The following is a 17,145-nucleotide window of genomic DNA, read 5'->3' as shown; positions in this document are numbered from 1 at the left end:
ATTGAATCATATCTGTTATTAACCTCTGTCTCTCTTCCACAGCCTGTGTTTAGCCTGTCTTCCTTCTCTCACCCCAACCGGTCGCAGCAGATGGCCCCGCCCCTCCCTGAGCCTGGTTCTGCCGGAGGTTTCTTCCTGTTAAAAGGGAGTTTTTCCTTCCCACTGTCGCCAAAGTGCTTGCTCATAGGGGGTCATATGATTGTTGGGTTTTTCTCTGTATCTATGAAGCGCCTTGAGGCGACTTTTGTTGTGATTTGGCGCTATATAAATAAAATTGAATTGAATTGAATTGAATTGAATTCCAAAATGAAGAGAAGATTTTGTGGTAATGAACTGAACTAAGACTAAAGATGTAACACAGAACTATATACACTATAGGCTTTAAATAACAGTCAAATAACATGGGGTCATTTTTGAGTGTGAAACTTCTTTGAGCAGTCTCAACTGATCTCTAACTCTTTGTCAGCTTTGCTACAGTGTTGTATCACATTTCTTTTCTTTTACTTATTAAACTGGCCACTGAACATCCAAACTTCATCTGAGGTTTCTTTAACAGTCACAGAAAAGAGAAATGAATCTGAACGTGAGTCACAGGAAGTACTTGGAAAAAACAGAGAAGCTTGATAATGCTCAGAAAAAGTTCTGCATTACTACACACTTTACTGCCTCTAACACATTGTGTCGAATGAGTGCTGCATTGACTGCAAGGATAAATATGAGAGACATACCAAATAACATGGGAACAGGCTAGGACTTTGAAATGATGACCAAAAACATGGTTAGACCAAATGATTCTGACATTTACGTCCATTTGTGCATTAGTGGGAAAGAGAGAGGCGCAGAGAGTGCAAGAGGGGAAAAAAGGATGATGACTATATAAGAAAAAGAATTTCAAGGCTGTGCTTCTTCCACTTTACCCTGTGTGACAGATTCTGACCGTGAGCTTTGAGTTCACCAGACCCAAATCAAACCTGCATTAGTAAGAATCCACACTGTAAATCATTCTTTACAAAACAGATCATGTGTCCAGAGCAAGGATAGATTAAGAGAATACAGCGTCAATCTCAGCTAGCATATTATAGTTTATGACAGCAGTATGTATTTGATTTCTCCCCACAGCAACTTGTCTTGCATTTGTGTGACTGGTCAATGCACAATGCTCGCAGGTGATCAACACAAGAAAGACTGTTAATTTTAGCTATTTTTAAGCTCTTAATACGCAGCAGTAAGAGCTTAAGGACACTGCAATGTAATGTGTCACTGTGATTTGTTGACTGCATCCACAAACACAGCTGAGTGAGTTAGGTTAGCGGGAACTGGAAAAAGATTTTCTGTCACCATCCCTGTCCAAAAACAAAAGTTTTAGTTCATCTCCAAAACACAAATGAATATGGGGTTTTTCTTTCAAACTACTCATCACACAATTTTGTTTCTGTGTGATGTTTTGAGATTAATGATGTGCACCAGAAGGCATTCTTCAACAGCCCTGTTGGCAACAGGTATTCCTTGACCTTTAACAGTAAACAATGTTTAAATCATACTACCCGAAAACACACTTTGCTTGTTTTCCATTTGTCTGAAAAGATTTAGACCAATTTATATAATTTTTAATCACAAAATATTGTGCATAGATAACAGTCTTAGAATTCCTTTATTGTTCGAGCTCTAGCTGCCAATGGACTGATTCTTATAGCGCTTTTCTACTCTCCTGGAGCACTCTATACATGCTGCATTCACCCAAGCACTTTGTTCTCTTAAGCTAATATTCACACACATTCATACTCCAATGGAGTTAGTATCTTGCCCAAGGACACTTGGCTACTTGAATACTGGGAACCACCCAACCTTCCAATCAGTAGATGACCTGCTCTACCTCCTGAGTTACAGCCACCCCATAGATGTAGCCTGAGTTTCGATCATGGAGGCACTTAAGTCAGCACAAGGCCCCGTTGGCTTGCATGACTGTCATGCAGTCATGCATGCAGATTTCAACTGTGATCATGGCACTTAAAAGAATCATTTGAGTCATTTGTTTTTTGGTTTTCTGTTTTTTGAGGGGGGTTTTGCCATGTGTGATAACTTCACTCTTAGAGATGGAGAAAAAAATGAGTAAGAGAAGACAGGAGAGGAAGATGAGAGGTTATTTTTAAAGCAAGACCTGCCGATAAACTGGAAATGTAAAGCTTAAATGTGAATTTGTGTGAAGTATGTTAGATTTTGACAGTAAATCTACATGATAGGTTGCTCAAGTTATCTTGCCATTTTATATAGAGAAATATCTTTAATATCAAATTAAATGGTAAATGGACTGGTTCTTGTAAAGCACTTTTCTACTCTACCTGAGCACACATGCTTCGTATGCCTCATTCACCAATTTAAACACATTCATACAAATTCATACTCTAGCAGACACGTCAGAGATAAACCTGGCCCACATAGCAAAATTGGTATGGCCTGGATCTGGCCCACACAATGTGCTTACACATGGCCCACATATCGCAAAGAATGACGGCCCTTTGGTGGCCCACATTTGGTTTGCCAGATGTGGCCCACACATGGGCCAGCACAAGGCCAGTTGCAGGCACACTGGTGCTCCTGTGCTGGTCCATGTGTGGGCCACATCTGGCAAACCAAATGTGGGCCACCAAAGGGCCGTCATTCTTTGCGGTATGTGGGCCTATGTAAGTTTTGTGCACCCACGGGCCAGTTGCAGACACACTGCTGGCCCTGTGCTGGCCCAGAACAGTTTCAGCTCTGGCATCAGATGTCAGTCTAATGTGTACCTTAATCAAGCCATGTAATAACAACATGCGCCAGAACATGCAAAACAGTGCAAAACGTGAAAAAACTCTGTTCAGACAGTGAATTGACTGACTCTTATATAGCGCTTTTCTAGTCTCCCAGATTACTCCAAGTGCTCTATTCAACATGCCACATTCACACACTTTCTCTAAACTGAGTGCTTCCTAACTACATTCACACACATTCACGCAGACTAGAGGACCCAGGGATCAAACCACTAACCTTTCGATCAGTGGGTGACCTGCTCTACCTCCTGAGCTACAGCCAACCAGTGGTACACATGAGTAAACCCTCACTAGGTTTTGGATAAAGTGTACACTCACAAACCTGTCAAACCTGCATTAGAAACGTTGGCTACCATAGCAGTATAGTATTGCAACATGGCATTTTGGTCTTCTACCTAAAATAGGAAAATAGGAACATAAATATCATTGCCAGACCTGGCCCACATCTGGTTGACATACACCCTGCCATGACACCAGCCAATCAGAAGTGCCAGCTTGATGCTGGATCCGGGCCAGACCTGTTTTCTATGAGCCTGGGCCACATAAACCAAAGCACAATCAAGCCAGATGTGGCATGCCATCACATAAACAGTGCCATCTATGCCAGGCCTAGCCCATATCTGGATGGCATACGTCTTATCATGTCAGAAGTCAGCCAGCAGTGCCGGCTTGATACCACATCCGGGCCAGACCTCCTTACTATGTGGGGGGGTTTGCATGTCGGCATGCAGACTGGGATCCAAACACTAAACTTCTGATTAGTAGATGGCCTGCATGACATTCCACGTTATTCAACATTGGTACAGTTTCAACACAATATCACAGCAAAGCATGTCATGTCAGACGCGCCAGTCCACTGTGTCCATTTCACACTTTGCCTCTCCAAAGCGTGAAATGTACTCACACACAGAAGTTGCAGTACCAACAGGGGAGATCATTTATTTAAAGCTAAGAAGTTACTATTGTGCAAGGAAGGTATGACGTACATTTCAGGGTCCTTCTATGCCAGAAATGATTAAGCTAGGTGGCTAATATGTATTTATATGTAAATGTGTTCGTAATGTCTGCCTGATTATTTTCATGTTTACTTGAAATAAAATATCTCTCTGCAGGTCCTGCAGCTTACTGCAACTTCTGCATGTGTGTCCATTGAATGCTGTGGACCGTTATGTCTGTTACAGGGCCAAGTGTATCCAAGCCACTGCTAGAGGAGCAGGTCCTGGGTAGCAGCAGAGATGTTATCAGAGTGGCATGTCACTCAAAGAAATCTGAATTGAGATTAGAATTCTAAAACGAAAGCATCGATCATATTTTGCTGGATGTTCTGTATATGCAGTTTTTATGTCTCCTTGACCACTGAAATAAAAGTTAATTCAGATGTTGCTTCCAAATATGAGCAAAGATGTATTTCAACATGGCTGCTTAGTAACAGGACTTGCTTGTATTTGTCTTGGTGCTGGTGACATCTGGCTCTCAGAGTAATAGTTAATCACGAAGGGTAGCAGAGGGCATCTTTTAGTGTTAAAGTTCAGTTTCTTTAGCTTCAATATGTTGACAACCGGTCAAGAGAACAAGATCGGGGACAGCCAATAAATATGCATTTACATGTGTTTTAACTTAAAAAAGAGCAGTCTTCACTTTGTATATTATTATTTTTAAAGGCTCAAGATGTGATTAAACTAATGAAGTTGATAAAGAAAATATTGTCCAAGCACACACATCTTTTAACTGTGGGAGGAAGCTGGAATACCTGAAAAGCAACCCCCCCCCAGGAGATTTGAACCAGGAACCATCTTCCTGTGAGGCAACACTGCTAACCACTGCAGCTACTCTATGTTTAAAAGAAATGCTTTTTATTCTGGTGCAAAATCAACCTTTCTAATGGACTTGGACGCTATAAAACCCTAACGTTTAATGTACAATGGCATAAAGCTGGAGCACATCCTCATACTGTGTTGAGTTTTGCAAAAACGCCTTGAACTGAAATCATTACACAATTACAAACACTGTCACAGGATTCTTGTTAATAATGCCAATGAATAGCAAATGCTGCTTCCACCCTCCCTATCAGATAATTATGCATTTACAATGTGTTATTGTGTGGAATATCAATGCTTTCTTCTTATGCTGAATGTATAAATAGAGAGAGGGTAAACTAAATTTTGTGTCTGATGTTTTGTCTAAGTCACTTCTGTAAGAAATGACTGTACTGCATAACTGAGATTTCCACATTGTGTGGGAGAATAATCACGATAAAATAATCCTTTCAGAGCTGACACTCACACTGCCCACACTGTTATCATTAGCCTACCAGTTGGTCTTCTTGAATTAGAAACATGCTGGATCTGCATGTCCTCTCATCCTCAGCCACAGGCGACAACTGACATAGCTCCTCTGAGCTCACAACTCCTCACTGGAGCGGAAGATACAGTGCGTACATCCCCGCATGAGACTGCAACATACAGCACGTCTGACATCTCATCAACCTTTGCATTTAATGTCGAGATAAGCTCATTTTCGGCCAACGTAACCTTGACTGCTTTTCTCCACAAAAACCTCCATCCAGCTGTGCCAGTGCGGTCTGCACAGGCACATCCAGTCCAACAGCATCGAGGTATTCCTTCATCAGTTATGTCTGACTGGCACGGAGCGAAAGCCACATTACATGTCCAGTCATTCGTTATGTGTCTTTTGAAGCCCACAGCCCCCCCGCAATACCCTAGCTTATTATTCACAATCTCTTTGGGGAAATCCTTCAAATTTCGACACACCTTCTCTTTAGCTCCACTGGCTTCTTGTCAGCACTATTTTCTTTGCTAGCGGCTCGGCGCCGATCACATCCACAAACTTTGACTTGCACTGATATTGATGACGCGTTGCGTGGAGACATTTAACCGATTTCTGCTGAACACATCGAAGATTTTCGTCAAAATATGTTAAGGATTTGACAGCTTAAGAACAGAGCAATACCACCTCAAATCAGCCGACAATTTGAAAGGCGACAGCAGCATACATTCCCACGCGCGAGCCTGGCACGTTCTCAGGGCTGCCGCTGGATCTTCCATTAACGCCGCTGCAGCTCCGGGCAAAATAAATGTGAAGCATACGGCTGTTAATGACAGCTGTCACATTACGAAGCGCGTCTAAAGGTATCACCGGGTATCGTTCTGTTACCGGTGTGACTCATTCCAAAACAGGTAGCGGATGTATTGATAAACTGTTGTATCCTGTCACGCGCTCCAACCTGAATCTATCAATTAAAGCACATCTTACCTCTGGCAGCTCCTTACACCATCGCTGAAAGGACGCACCGGCTGCTAAATCCAAAAGCACGTCGGTATCTGGAAGCAAAGCGATGACTACAGAGTCACCGGTGGAATGTGTGTGTATGTGTGTGACTCGCTTGGATGTGCGTTTTTGCGTGAGCGTGGATGTGGGGGCACGGGTGGCGCAAGACAGCCGTCCGCAAACGATAAATTACCAACAGGCAGCCAGAATGACACCGGAAGACCGGCGGGTTACAGCAAGTTTTAATGAATTAATATGGCTTACCTACCAAAATTAGACTGGGGTCTTTCTGGAATTTGTACTATCCTCAGGTCATCCTTTGACAGAGGTGTCGTTATATACGAGCCTCCAGGCAGACATGTGTTCGAACTGTTTCATATATACCTAATGCAGATCTGCTTTTTTTTAACGTGTAAATGCCCTAAACAGCATATCTAGCCTTTGGCAACCATGTGACACCAACAGTGACTACTGCAATCAATAATTCAAAATCAGTCCAAAATATTTGAGTCTTTTTCTGATACTGATACAGCATACATTTATGTAAATACAATCAAGTGTATTTTATTTTGAAACAGAAAGGAAGTGCAATTTTGTTACTGCAACAAACTTAACTCCGGGGGAAAAGGGACTTGGAGAATTGAGGGTTAAGATAAAGGAAAACAGGAATCTTAGTGTGTTGATAAGGTTTTTATTCAATGTAATTTTGAGCAGAGACTCCATTTCCAGCCTTCTACTAAACTATATGCAGCAATTTCTCATTTTGCTGTATCAGTTTATCATAGAAATGTCTTTATGTATAAATTTGGAGGTACACAAAAATTATGCGTGAGGTATATCATTTTCATGTATTGAGTATAATGCAATGGAGCTCTTGTTCATTACTGTAAACACACAGACATATAACCAATTTAAATGAAGTTGTTCACCTGCTCTTTTAAGTGATAAACTAAATGGTTGTCTGTCTTTCTTTGCCAAAACCGCTAATGGTGAGCTATAATTGTTTATAGTCTGCTGGCGATATTCACATGTTGGTGAAATCTTAAACGCAGACAAGCTTGGTTTTGGCTTCATTTTTAGCCCTTAAATGGATGTGGGCACAAATTATTTCATCATTTCCATATAAAACATCAGGTTATACTGGCAATGGAAAAACACAGGAAAAAAAGTAACACTAGCACAGTAAACACATATTAACATGTAAATCAACACCACCAGTGCTAACTTATGTGATGAATGCTAATGACACAAAGACACCTTTGCCAAGTAACCTTAAGCGTTTTGAATTAAACCCATAGTCAATAAACTTTAAAGAAATATTGCGTAACTGCATAATCAACATCTAATTAATTTTTACTATTAACCAAGTTTATCACATGTTATGGCATGCAATAGAATGGTTTAATTTACCTACAGCAGCACTGTTGTCTGTGTTCAGTCATGTTATATATGTAAGATGGGATAAAAATATCCAATATTATATTTCCTAACTCATCTTAAATTCAATTGTTCCATCTGCTTGTGTACAACAGTGTACATGTGAATGTTTGATTATGATTTGTAAATGGTTTCTATGCAGATACTCATTTGTTCGAGATGTTTAATGTTTGTGAAAGAGTTATACTTCATGCTCTGGAGTCTGCTGTCCTTATGCAGAATCAGATGGGGCTTTCTGAGGTATTTGCAGTATTTGCTCCATAAGCCTTGTCTCAGAAAAGTATCTGTGTGTCTTTCCTGCATCATATAAAGGATAGAACAAAAATCACAAGAGTCATAGACTGAATTTTACAAAACATATTTATTTTTCTAAAAACAAACCAAAAGAATAAAACAATTAATAAATATACCTGAAAGAGGTAAGCTAAATAGGGCAGGTTCTCCTAAAACGTGTTAATTCTAACATCGTTAGGGATGGGAATCGTTCTTGTAGAGAACCAGTTCCCAATAATCAAATTCCTTGGAATTGTTACTCTGCTTGTCTGGAACCCGCTTATCGCTTCCAGTTGCACTTGCTCTACAGTTAGCTGAATTCAGTTTGTGTGGATAATAGTGGCACAGTCTACAGCATGGATATGGACATAGCTTTATTTTTCACTTTTTTGCACAAGAGGACAAAAGCACAGTGGTATAGTGGAAACTGCATCCTGGATGAAAACAGCTGCATTATGCATAATTTTTGCTCTTAGCAAGGACCAATGACTGTAGAAAAGACGGACGACCTGGCTGCACCTGGCTCCTATTGTACAAAAAAGGAAGCCTAAAATTTCTTGCTTGTGGGAGCTGCCATGTTATAATTTTAGAGGCAGTTTCTGCAGTAGTGACTTGAGGTGGACTGGCTGTGTCACGCTCCTGCCCACAAACCTGCTGGACATGTCCACGAACATGCCCCCCTACACTTTTATTTACACTCCATTTTATCTGCAGATGGGTTTACTTCATCTGACGACTCGTTAAATTATGCTATTATGAAAAAGAAACACTGCTAATCATCTTATAGTTCTACAACATCTAACATCACTCTGTTGTTAATTTGTTTGCTATTAGTCGTTACTATACTGTATTAGAGGCTTGTTGCTAGCTAGTTAGCAATGATGCACAGTGAGTGTGCAGTTGGATGGAGGGAGGTACAGTATCTGGGGTACCACTTGTGGGGTGGGCAGAGAAAACAGCAGCGATCGCATCCTGCCTGCGCCCCAAGACCAAAAAGGAAGTGAGACGGCCCTTGGGGTTGGTCAGGTCTGCAAACCCAGGCACCAACAGGCGGAAGTACTCCGCCAGCCCCGAGAACCCTGGGTCTGCCTGGTCCTGCCAGATTTGGCCAGTAATGCTGCACTAATGAATAAGACTAACTAGTCACCAACTATTCACTTAGCTAGCTAAAGTTATTAAGTTAGCTAAAGAGTTGGGATGCTGCGTAAGACATAAATAAACCTGAAATACAATGGTTTTGGACATTCTTTTGCATATTTCCCTACTGTAGGGGTCTCTGCAAGCATACGGGGCTCTGACAGGGTACAGGATGACAATTTTGGAATTCTATTGGAAACAATAGATCATATTTTTAGCTAACAGCTACAATAAGCATAACAGTTACTGTTAGGTTATTTGTTTACATGATGCTTTTTCTTATACAGATAATACATTTATTAGACGGAGGTTCTGAAACGGGACTTTACTGGATTATTAAATACTGTAAACTCTCTGAATGCAGCTGTATTCATCAGTGGACCTGTACCGCCCGTCAGAGGAGGAGACGAGGTTGTTTGCACTGAATAAATGGCTTATATCAGCATGTACTGACCACTCAGTGCATTTTATCAACAATTTTAATATTTTTTGGGAATGCAGGCATCTGTTTAAAGCAAATGGATTTAATTTTAACAAGTCAGGGGTGAAACTGTTTTCCTCCAACTTGTTTTATTCCATACGTCATCCATCTGTGCTTGGTGCCAAGGCTGAGATAAATGAGGAGTTATCTCATAAAGAGGAACAAACAGTACTCCAAGAACAGACAAAGCCCAGCAGAAACCTTGAGGAGGAGCCTCATCTGCCCCCACCTGGGATGAGCTTCAGAAAGGTGAGACATCTGAGGCAAGAAGAGGGGTCCCTATTTGTCTCCACCTCTCTCAACAACAACAACGACCAGGACCAGGGACCACGACCTTCCCCAGTCCCCCAAACCCCTGACAGGTCATCACCCTCCTCCCCCTCCCTTTCTCCCTCAGATCTACTCCCCGGCCCAGTCCCTTTTTGTCCCCCATAAACCCCCCACCAGAGCAGCCAAAGGTTCGCCATCGAGCCAAAACGTATGACGCCTTTTGTATGGCCTGCTTTAACAACGTGCTAACCTTATTTACAATCAATATTGTATGGATGTAATAATGATACTAAATGACCCTCCTGACCCAGTATGAACCTTCCAGATCCCTCAGGTCATCTGAACCCGGTTTTTTATCAGTTCCCAGAGTCAGAACCAGACACGGAGAAGCTGCATTCAGCTTTTATGCTCCTTATATCTGGAACAAACTCCCAGAAAGCCTCAGATCAGCTGAAACACTCAGTTTATTTACATCCAGGTTGAAGACTCACCTGTTCTCAGCTGCATTTGAATAAAGCACCAAATCCACACTTTAAGCTTAAATTTCAAAACTTACATTTAACTACTGATTTTATCTACTGTTTTTTTAATCAATTTTAAATCTTGCTTTTTATTGTTTTTGTTTTTTAATGTCTCTGTAAAGCACTTTGAATCACCTTGTTGTTGAATTGTGCTATACAGGGAGTGCAGAATTATTAGGCAAATGAGTATTTTGTCCACATGATGTGGACAAAATACTCATTATGTATATTATTTATGTATTACATTATGTATAGGCTCGAAAGCCTACTACCAATTAAGCATATTAGGTGATGTGCATCTCTGTAATGAGAAGGGGTGTGGTCTAATGACATCAACACCCTATATCAGGTGTGCATAATTATTAGGCAACGTCCTTTCCTTTGGCAAAATGGGTCAAAAGAAGGACTTGACAGGCACAGAAAGGCAAAAATAGTGAGATATCTTGCAGAGGGATGCAGCAGTCTCAAAATTGCAAAGCTTCTGAAGCGTGATCATCGAACAATCAAGCGTTTCATTCAAAATAGTCAACAGGGTCGCAAGAAGCGTGTGGAAAAACCAAGGCGCAAAATAACTGCCCATGAACTGAGAAAAGTCAAGCGTGCAGCTGCCAAGATGCCACTTGCCACCAGTTTGGCCATATTTCAGAGCTGCAACATCACTGGAGTGCCCAAAAGCACAAGGTGTGCAATACTCAGAGACATGGCCAAGGTAAGAAAGGCTGAAAGACGACCACCACTGAACAAGACACACAAGCTGAAACGTCAAGACTGGGCCAAGAAATATCTCAAGACTGGTTTTTCTAAGGTTTTATGGACTGATGAAATGAGAGTGAGTCTTGATGGGCCAGATGGATGGGCCCGTGGCTGGATTGGTAAAGGGCAGAGAGCTCCAGTCCGACTCAGACGCCAGCAAGGTGGAGGTGGAGTACTGGTTTGGGCTGGTATCATCAAAGATGAGCTTGTGGGGCCTTTTCGGGTTGAGGATGGAGTCAAGCTCAACTCCCAGTCCTACTGCCAGTTTCTGGAAGACACCTTCTTCAAGCAGTGGTACAGGAAGAAGTCTGCATCCTTCAAGAAAAACATGATTTTCATGCAGGACAATGCTCCATCACACGTGTCCAAGTACTCCACAGCGTGGCTGGCAAGAAAGGGTATAAAAGAAGAAAAACTAATGACATGGCCTCCTTGTTCACCTGATCTGAACCCCATTGAGAACCTGTGGTCCATCATCAAATGTGAGATTTACAAGGAGGGAAAACAGTACACCTCTCTGAACAGTGTCTGGGAGGCTGTGGTTGCTGCTGCACGCAATGTTGATGGTGAACAGATCAAAACACTGACAGAATCCATGGATGGCAGGCTTTTGAGTGTCCTTGCAAAGAAAGGTGGCTATATTGGTCGCTGATTTGTTTTTGTTTTGTTTTTGAATGTCAGAAATGTGTATTTGTGAATGTGGAGATGTTATATTGGTTTCACTGGTAAAAATAAATAATTGAAATGGGTATATATTTGTTTTTGTTAAGTTGCCTAATAATTATGCACAGTAATAGTCACCTGCACACACAGACATCCCCCTAAAATAGCTAAAACTAAAAACAAACTAAAAACTACTTCCACAAACATTCAGCTTTGATATTAATGAGTTTTTTGGGTTCATTGAGAACATGGTTGTTGTTCAATAATAAAATTATTCCTCAAAAATACAACTTGCCTAATAATTCTGCACTCCCTGTATAAATAAACTTGCCTTACCAACCTAAGACTTTATCTGCTGGTCATTTGACATGACGAATGACTTCTGAATAGGGATGGGTACCGGTGTCCGGTGCCATCATGGCACCGGTTCTGACATAAACGGTAGTAACCAGACCGAAAAGCAGCACACATTTCGGTGCTTTATTTCGGTGCTTTTTTTTCCTGACCTGTGATACACTTCTAGCCAATCATTTTACGTTTCCGAGGATAGTAGGCGGGCCCAGGTACGTACGTTCTTTTAGAATAGAGCTACAGATTAAAAATGCCCAAGGCGAAGCGGTCAAAAGTCTGGCTGTACTTCACAGCAAAAATGCAAACTCAGCAGCAACAAGTGCTTTAAGCTGATACTGTGATACTGTCAAAGGAGGTAACACCTTAAATCCGATGAAACACCTGGCGACGCATACCGTTTTTTTTTTAAAGCCAAGAAATGCGCTGTATTTGAGAGCTTGCTGCGAGACCTCACACCGAGCACATCTACTGCGGGTGTGGTGCCTGTTATCGGACCCGGAGTTAGCAACATCCCCAAAAACAGGAAGAGGAGAGTCCTGGCCCCTAGCCCTGCCAGTGTAGCAGAAATGATGACGGATGATGATGGCAGCAGCAGCAGCCATTCTTCTCTGCGTGAGTAGCTTAATGTTGTTCGTGTGTAATTTACGTTGAGTAGGCTAACCACGTTATTACATTAATGCATGTAAGGTGAACTAGCAAACATCATCATAGTTACATGCGGCTGTCTTGTTTGATGGCAGATACTCCCTTCACCCTGGCCAAAAAGGCTACTCCAAGCTCCAAGAAATTAATATGTTATTTTTAATTGTCTCAGACCCCAGAGAATCTTTAAATACGGCAGATTTGGCCATACTACATGGAGTCCCGTTCCTATTGTTAACCACCTCTACTGGACATAGCTATAATTCGTTCCCCAATGGGGAATAATAATCTCAACATGGCAAGGAAGAGCAGGCCCGCTGCTGTGGCACAATGATGACTGGAGAGCTGGAAGGCAAAAGTGAGGCTGGTGAATCTCGCACTGGGAGGAGCCTCAGGGTGCCGATCTTAATCTGCTCTGGACCCCAACGCTGAGGATGTGATGCTGGCTTACCGGGTTGCTGCTGACGTGGCTGCTGCATCGGAGACTGCGTGGCTGAGGAGGTCCTTATGGCCTGAGCTAATCCCTGGGCATGGAGCCCCTGTTTCAGGGGAACCAGGAGGTCCAACGCCTTCACGAGTCGCAGAAACTGCAGGAGGTTCCCTCCGGATTATAGCGTCCATAGCCGCCAAGCCAACGGACACAGTCTTTGAGTCTATAGACCCAATGATGCGAAGAGACGACTCTCGGGAGCCTCTCAAGCTCCTCACTTAACTCCTCTGGGATGTCTGCTGGGTCCATCATGTTTGTGATCTTCTGTCGAGGATGGCTGTGTGAAGCAGGCAGGATAGGACCAAAACGCAGACTCATGGAGGCAAAAAAACCTCAAACTCAGCTTCATTACCGAAATGGAGAAAATATAAACTAAATTGAGGCTATTTTATATATTGGCGGCTATTTATTTGGTACAAATAAAACTCAATTGAATTGAATTGCCAAAGGTGTTCTACTTTCCTACCGAACTTTCCGTATGGCATCATTTATCCATGGATGAGCTTTTTTTTTTTTTTTTTATTAACTCCAAACAGTGATTGTTAAAACACTGTGTAGCAACATCAGCATCATTGTAACCCCTCATCAAATTTGGCTCAAGCAAATCAAAAAACCTCTGAGCAAAATCCTGATTTATGAACTGCTCATGGATCATGAGATCCATGAGCCAAGAGAAAACACAAGGGCCAAGGTGTGGCTTTTAAAGTGAGTGGGTTCAGAGACATGCTGAATAAAATTAAAAGAGCGTGTAATAGATATAAAGTCAGAGGCCATGCTACAGCTAAGATCATCAATGTGAGAAACTGTGCAAAAATAGGAGTGCCAAGCTTTGTTTCATTATACTTAAAGACTTAAGGCTGTAATTTACGGTGGCCCCTAGAGACAAAGCACGTACAAACTCCAAAACACTTGCAAACTCCAAAACACGTACAAACTCCAAAACACTTGCAAATTCCAAAACACGTACAAACTCCAAAGCACGTACAAACTCCAAAACACTTGCAAACTCCAAAACACGTACAAACTCCAAAACACTTGCAAACTAAAAAACACATGCAAACTCCAAAACACTTGCAAATTCCAAAACACTTGCAAAATCCAAAACACTTGCAAACTCCAAAACACAACGGAAGTGCTCCAGGACGCTAGGGGCAGTGTTGAGCTCGATTTGCAAAATAAACGGCAAGTTTGTCTGTATGGGACGGTCTAGTCTCCGTCGCGCTTCCCAGGTTGCCTAGCAACCATGATACTAACCGCTGGAAACGTGTCATACAACTTTGTTTGACAGAAATGAAGGAGAACATATTTTGTTCATTTGTTTGTTTGTTTCTACAAGAGCTTTGTGTGATTTGATAAGTATCTGAGGCTGAGACCACAGGACAGTAAAACATGATTTTTGGGCTTCATTTCTGTACTGAACAGTCATTTCAAGATTAGTTAGTAAAGAAGAATTAGCTGATGTTGTTTATGAGACTAAAGTCATATCACTTTGGTAATGTAAATATAATATGGCCAATATTATGGTTATTATATTAGTCATTGTTAGCTATTACAGCAGTGAACATGAACTCTGTGTCAAATACTGAGCTTCAGTACAGATTCAAGTTGCAGTTATTTACATGTCTTACCACCTTAAATCTTCACTCAAAGACAAGTATCTTTGACAGTGCATATATAGGTGTATCATATATAAGAGACAAATGTTGTTCCTTCAGTATGTTGGCATTACTAAATTTGGCTCATTGCTTACATATATTTATTAAAAGAAAATGTACAAGCTGTGATAACTGTTTCTGATAAAATGAAGAGTAGACTGATATATGAAATATTCCTTTATTGGGTGAGAAAATCAGACCATGTCATAACTGCTTTAAGTCATACAGAATAGTAGAGCTGGGTGATATGAGATTTTTTCATATCACGATATGTTTTTTTCATTTCAGGCGATAACGATATCTATCACGATATAAGCCAAATAACTATATTTGTAAGATTTAAATGTGCCGTTGCTCACAAGTAAAATGTGAAATAATCAGCAGCTTGTTTTTATTTAAATATTTATTTCCCATATTAAGTTCAACAGGGTAGATGTACTTAAGGAACATGAGACTTTTTCAGATAAATAAAGGCAAATATTGCAAACTACACAAAAGGCAGCCGCTAAAGCGTTTAAGTTTCAAAATAGAACAAACGAAACAGACTAAATTGTCAATTCCACTTAGAAACAAAATATTAATTCTAAAAATAAATCTTAGTTTGTTTTACAGAAGAACAGACAAAAATGACTAACTTTTGTCAATATCAAATAAACTGAGAACTAAAAGGAAATTCTCAATCTCTCCTTGTTGTATAGCTTAGCTTTTCAAACAGTTTTAACAGTTACTTTAGTCTGACAAAAGCCGAATGACGAATTAGCGCTTCCAGTCAGAGACTGAGGCTACGTCCACACGTACACGGGTATTTTTGAAAACGGAGATTTTCCGTTTTCGTTTTAAAAAATAATCCCGTCCACACATAAAGGCAGAAATGAAGGAAAACGCTGCTATGAACATGCCAAAGCAGCAGGTGGCGCTAGATTCCTAACCGTGCCGAAATGTTGGCCAATCAGAAGTCTAGAAGCCTCGGTGGGAAAAAGTAAACAAAGCTGGGGCATAGAAGCAGAACCGAGTCGTATGTGTGGACGGACAGTAACTGTGTGTATATGTAAGCATTTAAACACTGCAGAGAGTAGAATTAACAGTAACAGTATTGTAGAAATTCATTTCACCGAAACAATAACGTGGCGCACAGTGTGACGCATGCACCAGTTTATTGTATTTCCAGACTTGCTTTCGGCACAATTTACAGTGCACGCTACTCTGTTTTTTGTCAGACTTGAAATAGCCGAAATACCTTCACACTACGGAACTTCTATGGCTCCTCCGTTCGACAATCTCTCCGGCGTTGGAACCATCATCTGTTTTCTCTTCGGTCACGCTCGGTTGATTTTTCTAGTCGGCACACTCATTTCCTCCATTACGCGCTGGCTGCTTCCCAAACAAACACACGTGCAGCTTGGCACTTGTGCTGTACGTAACAAGTCACGCGACGTGACGCTGCGGCTGTGATTGGTTCGGCTCTGCGCTACTTAATTTGGATTGGCTGACCTTTTTTTTTTTTTCTTTCTTTTTTTTGAGGACAAGAGCGGCGAGGTCTATCGCGATAGCTTAATTTCTCTATCGAGTAAAAGTTATATCGCGATACATATCGTTATCGTTCTATCGCCCAGCTCTACAGAATAGATATCAGAGCCTTAAACAGGCTGGCTTCTGCTAAATGGGTCAAACTGGGCAGAAAGTCTACAAACACATAACATCCTTATAGAATATGACGTAACACTATAGATCAACTTAGCTCAGAATATATAAAGCATATAAACAATTACGGCAATATGATGCAACAAACACAGCAGTGCTACTGATCCAAAATACTCAAAGCTTCATAGAACTGAAACCAACATTTATTTTAGCTCCATTCTGCTGCTGATACATACTTTAGGTTTCTGAACATTGAACTTGTTGCTGCCTTTCATGGTGTGTAACTTGAAGGCCCTGAGTACTCTGAGTACTTTCTCCCACACTGAAAACACTGGGATGATCACATTATTTGAACATTACCTAAGACTGATTCAGCACAGACAGTTATGTTAAACTTTCCTAGCAGTCCTTCACAAACAGGGAACAGTCTGTCTATTCTCTCCATCTGTCAGCTGCTGCTGGCTCTTCCTCCTCCTCTTCCTCACACACTGCTGAGTTTGTCCTGGTGGATCATCAGGGGTGCAAAGCCTCACAGATGATGTGCAGCAGTGGGTCCCTCAGTCTGTCCTCACTCTGGACACTTGCAGTCGTCACACATGGAAATCAAATGTGTGATAAGCTGCAGGATTCAAACACAAGTGTAACTTATAAACACATGTTCATACTTTTATTCCACAATCAGAGAGAAAGAAACAGAGAGAGAGTGCAGGACAGACAGACAGGTGACAGTCTCAGG

The 17,145-nt window shown here is 41.4% G+C and overlaps 1 protein-coding gene and 1 pseudogene across 2 annotated transcripts in view; one reads left to right on the top strand and one right to left on the bottom strand.

Moving 5' to 3' along the window:
- Window positions 1-6,198, bottom strand: part of LOC146688394 (disks large-associated protein 1-like) — a 166,405-nt gene extending 160,207 nt beyond the window's left edge. For both annotated transcript variants that reach the window (XM_085438640.1, XM_085438639.1), the window contains exon 1: window positions 6,081-6,198. The gene's annotated coding sequence lies outside the window, so the exon portion shown is untranslated. The remainder of the gene's footprint in view (window positions 1-6,080) is intronic.
- A 2,092-nt stretch (window positions 6,199-8,290) lies between these two features.
- On the top strand, window positions 8,291-13,335 carry LOC146688393 (uncharacterized; annotated as a pseudogene).
- The last annotated feature ends 3,810 nt before the right edge of the window (window positions 13,336-17,145 follow it).

Source organism: Copadichromis virginalis, linkage group LG18 (genome assembly GCF_057382275.1).
Source record: "Copadichromis virginalis isolate Kocher_CV1m ecotype Utaka linkage group LG18, C_Virginalis_male_GT1.1, whole genome shotgun sequence".
In the NCBI taxonomy this organism is placed as follows: Eukaryota; Metazoa; Chordata; class Actinopteri; order Cichliformes; family Cichlidae; genus Copadichromis; species Copadichromis virginalis.
This window is presented reverse-complemented; position numbering and strand designations above follow the sequence as displayed.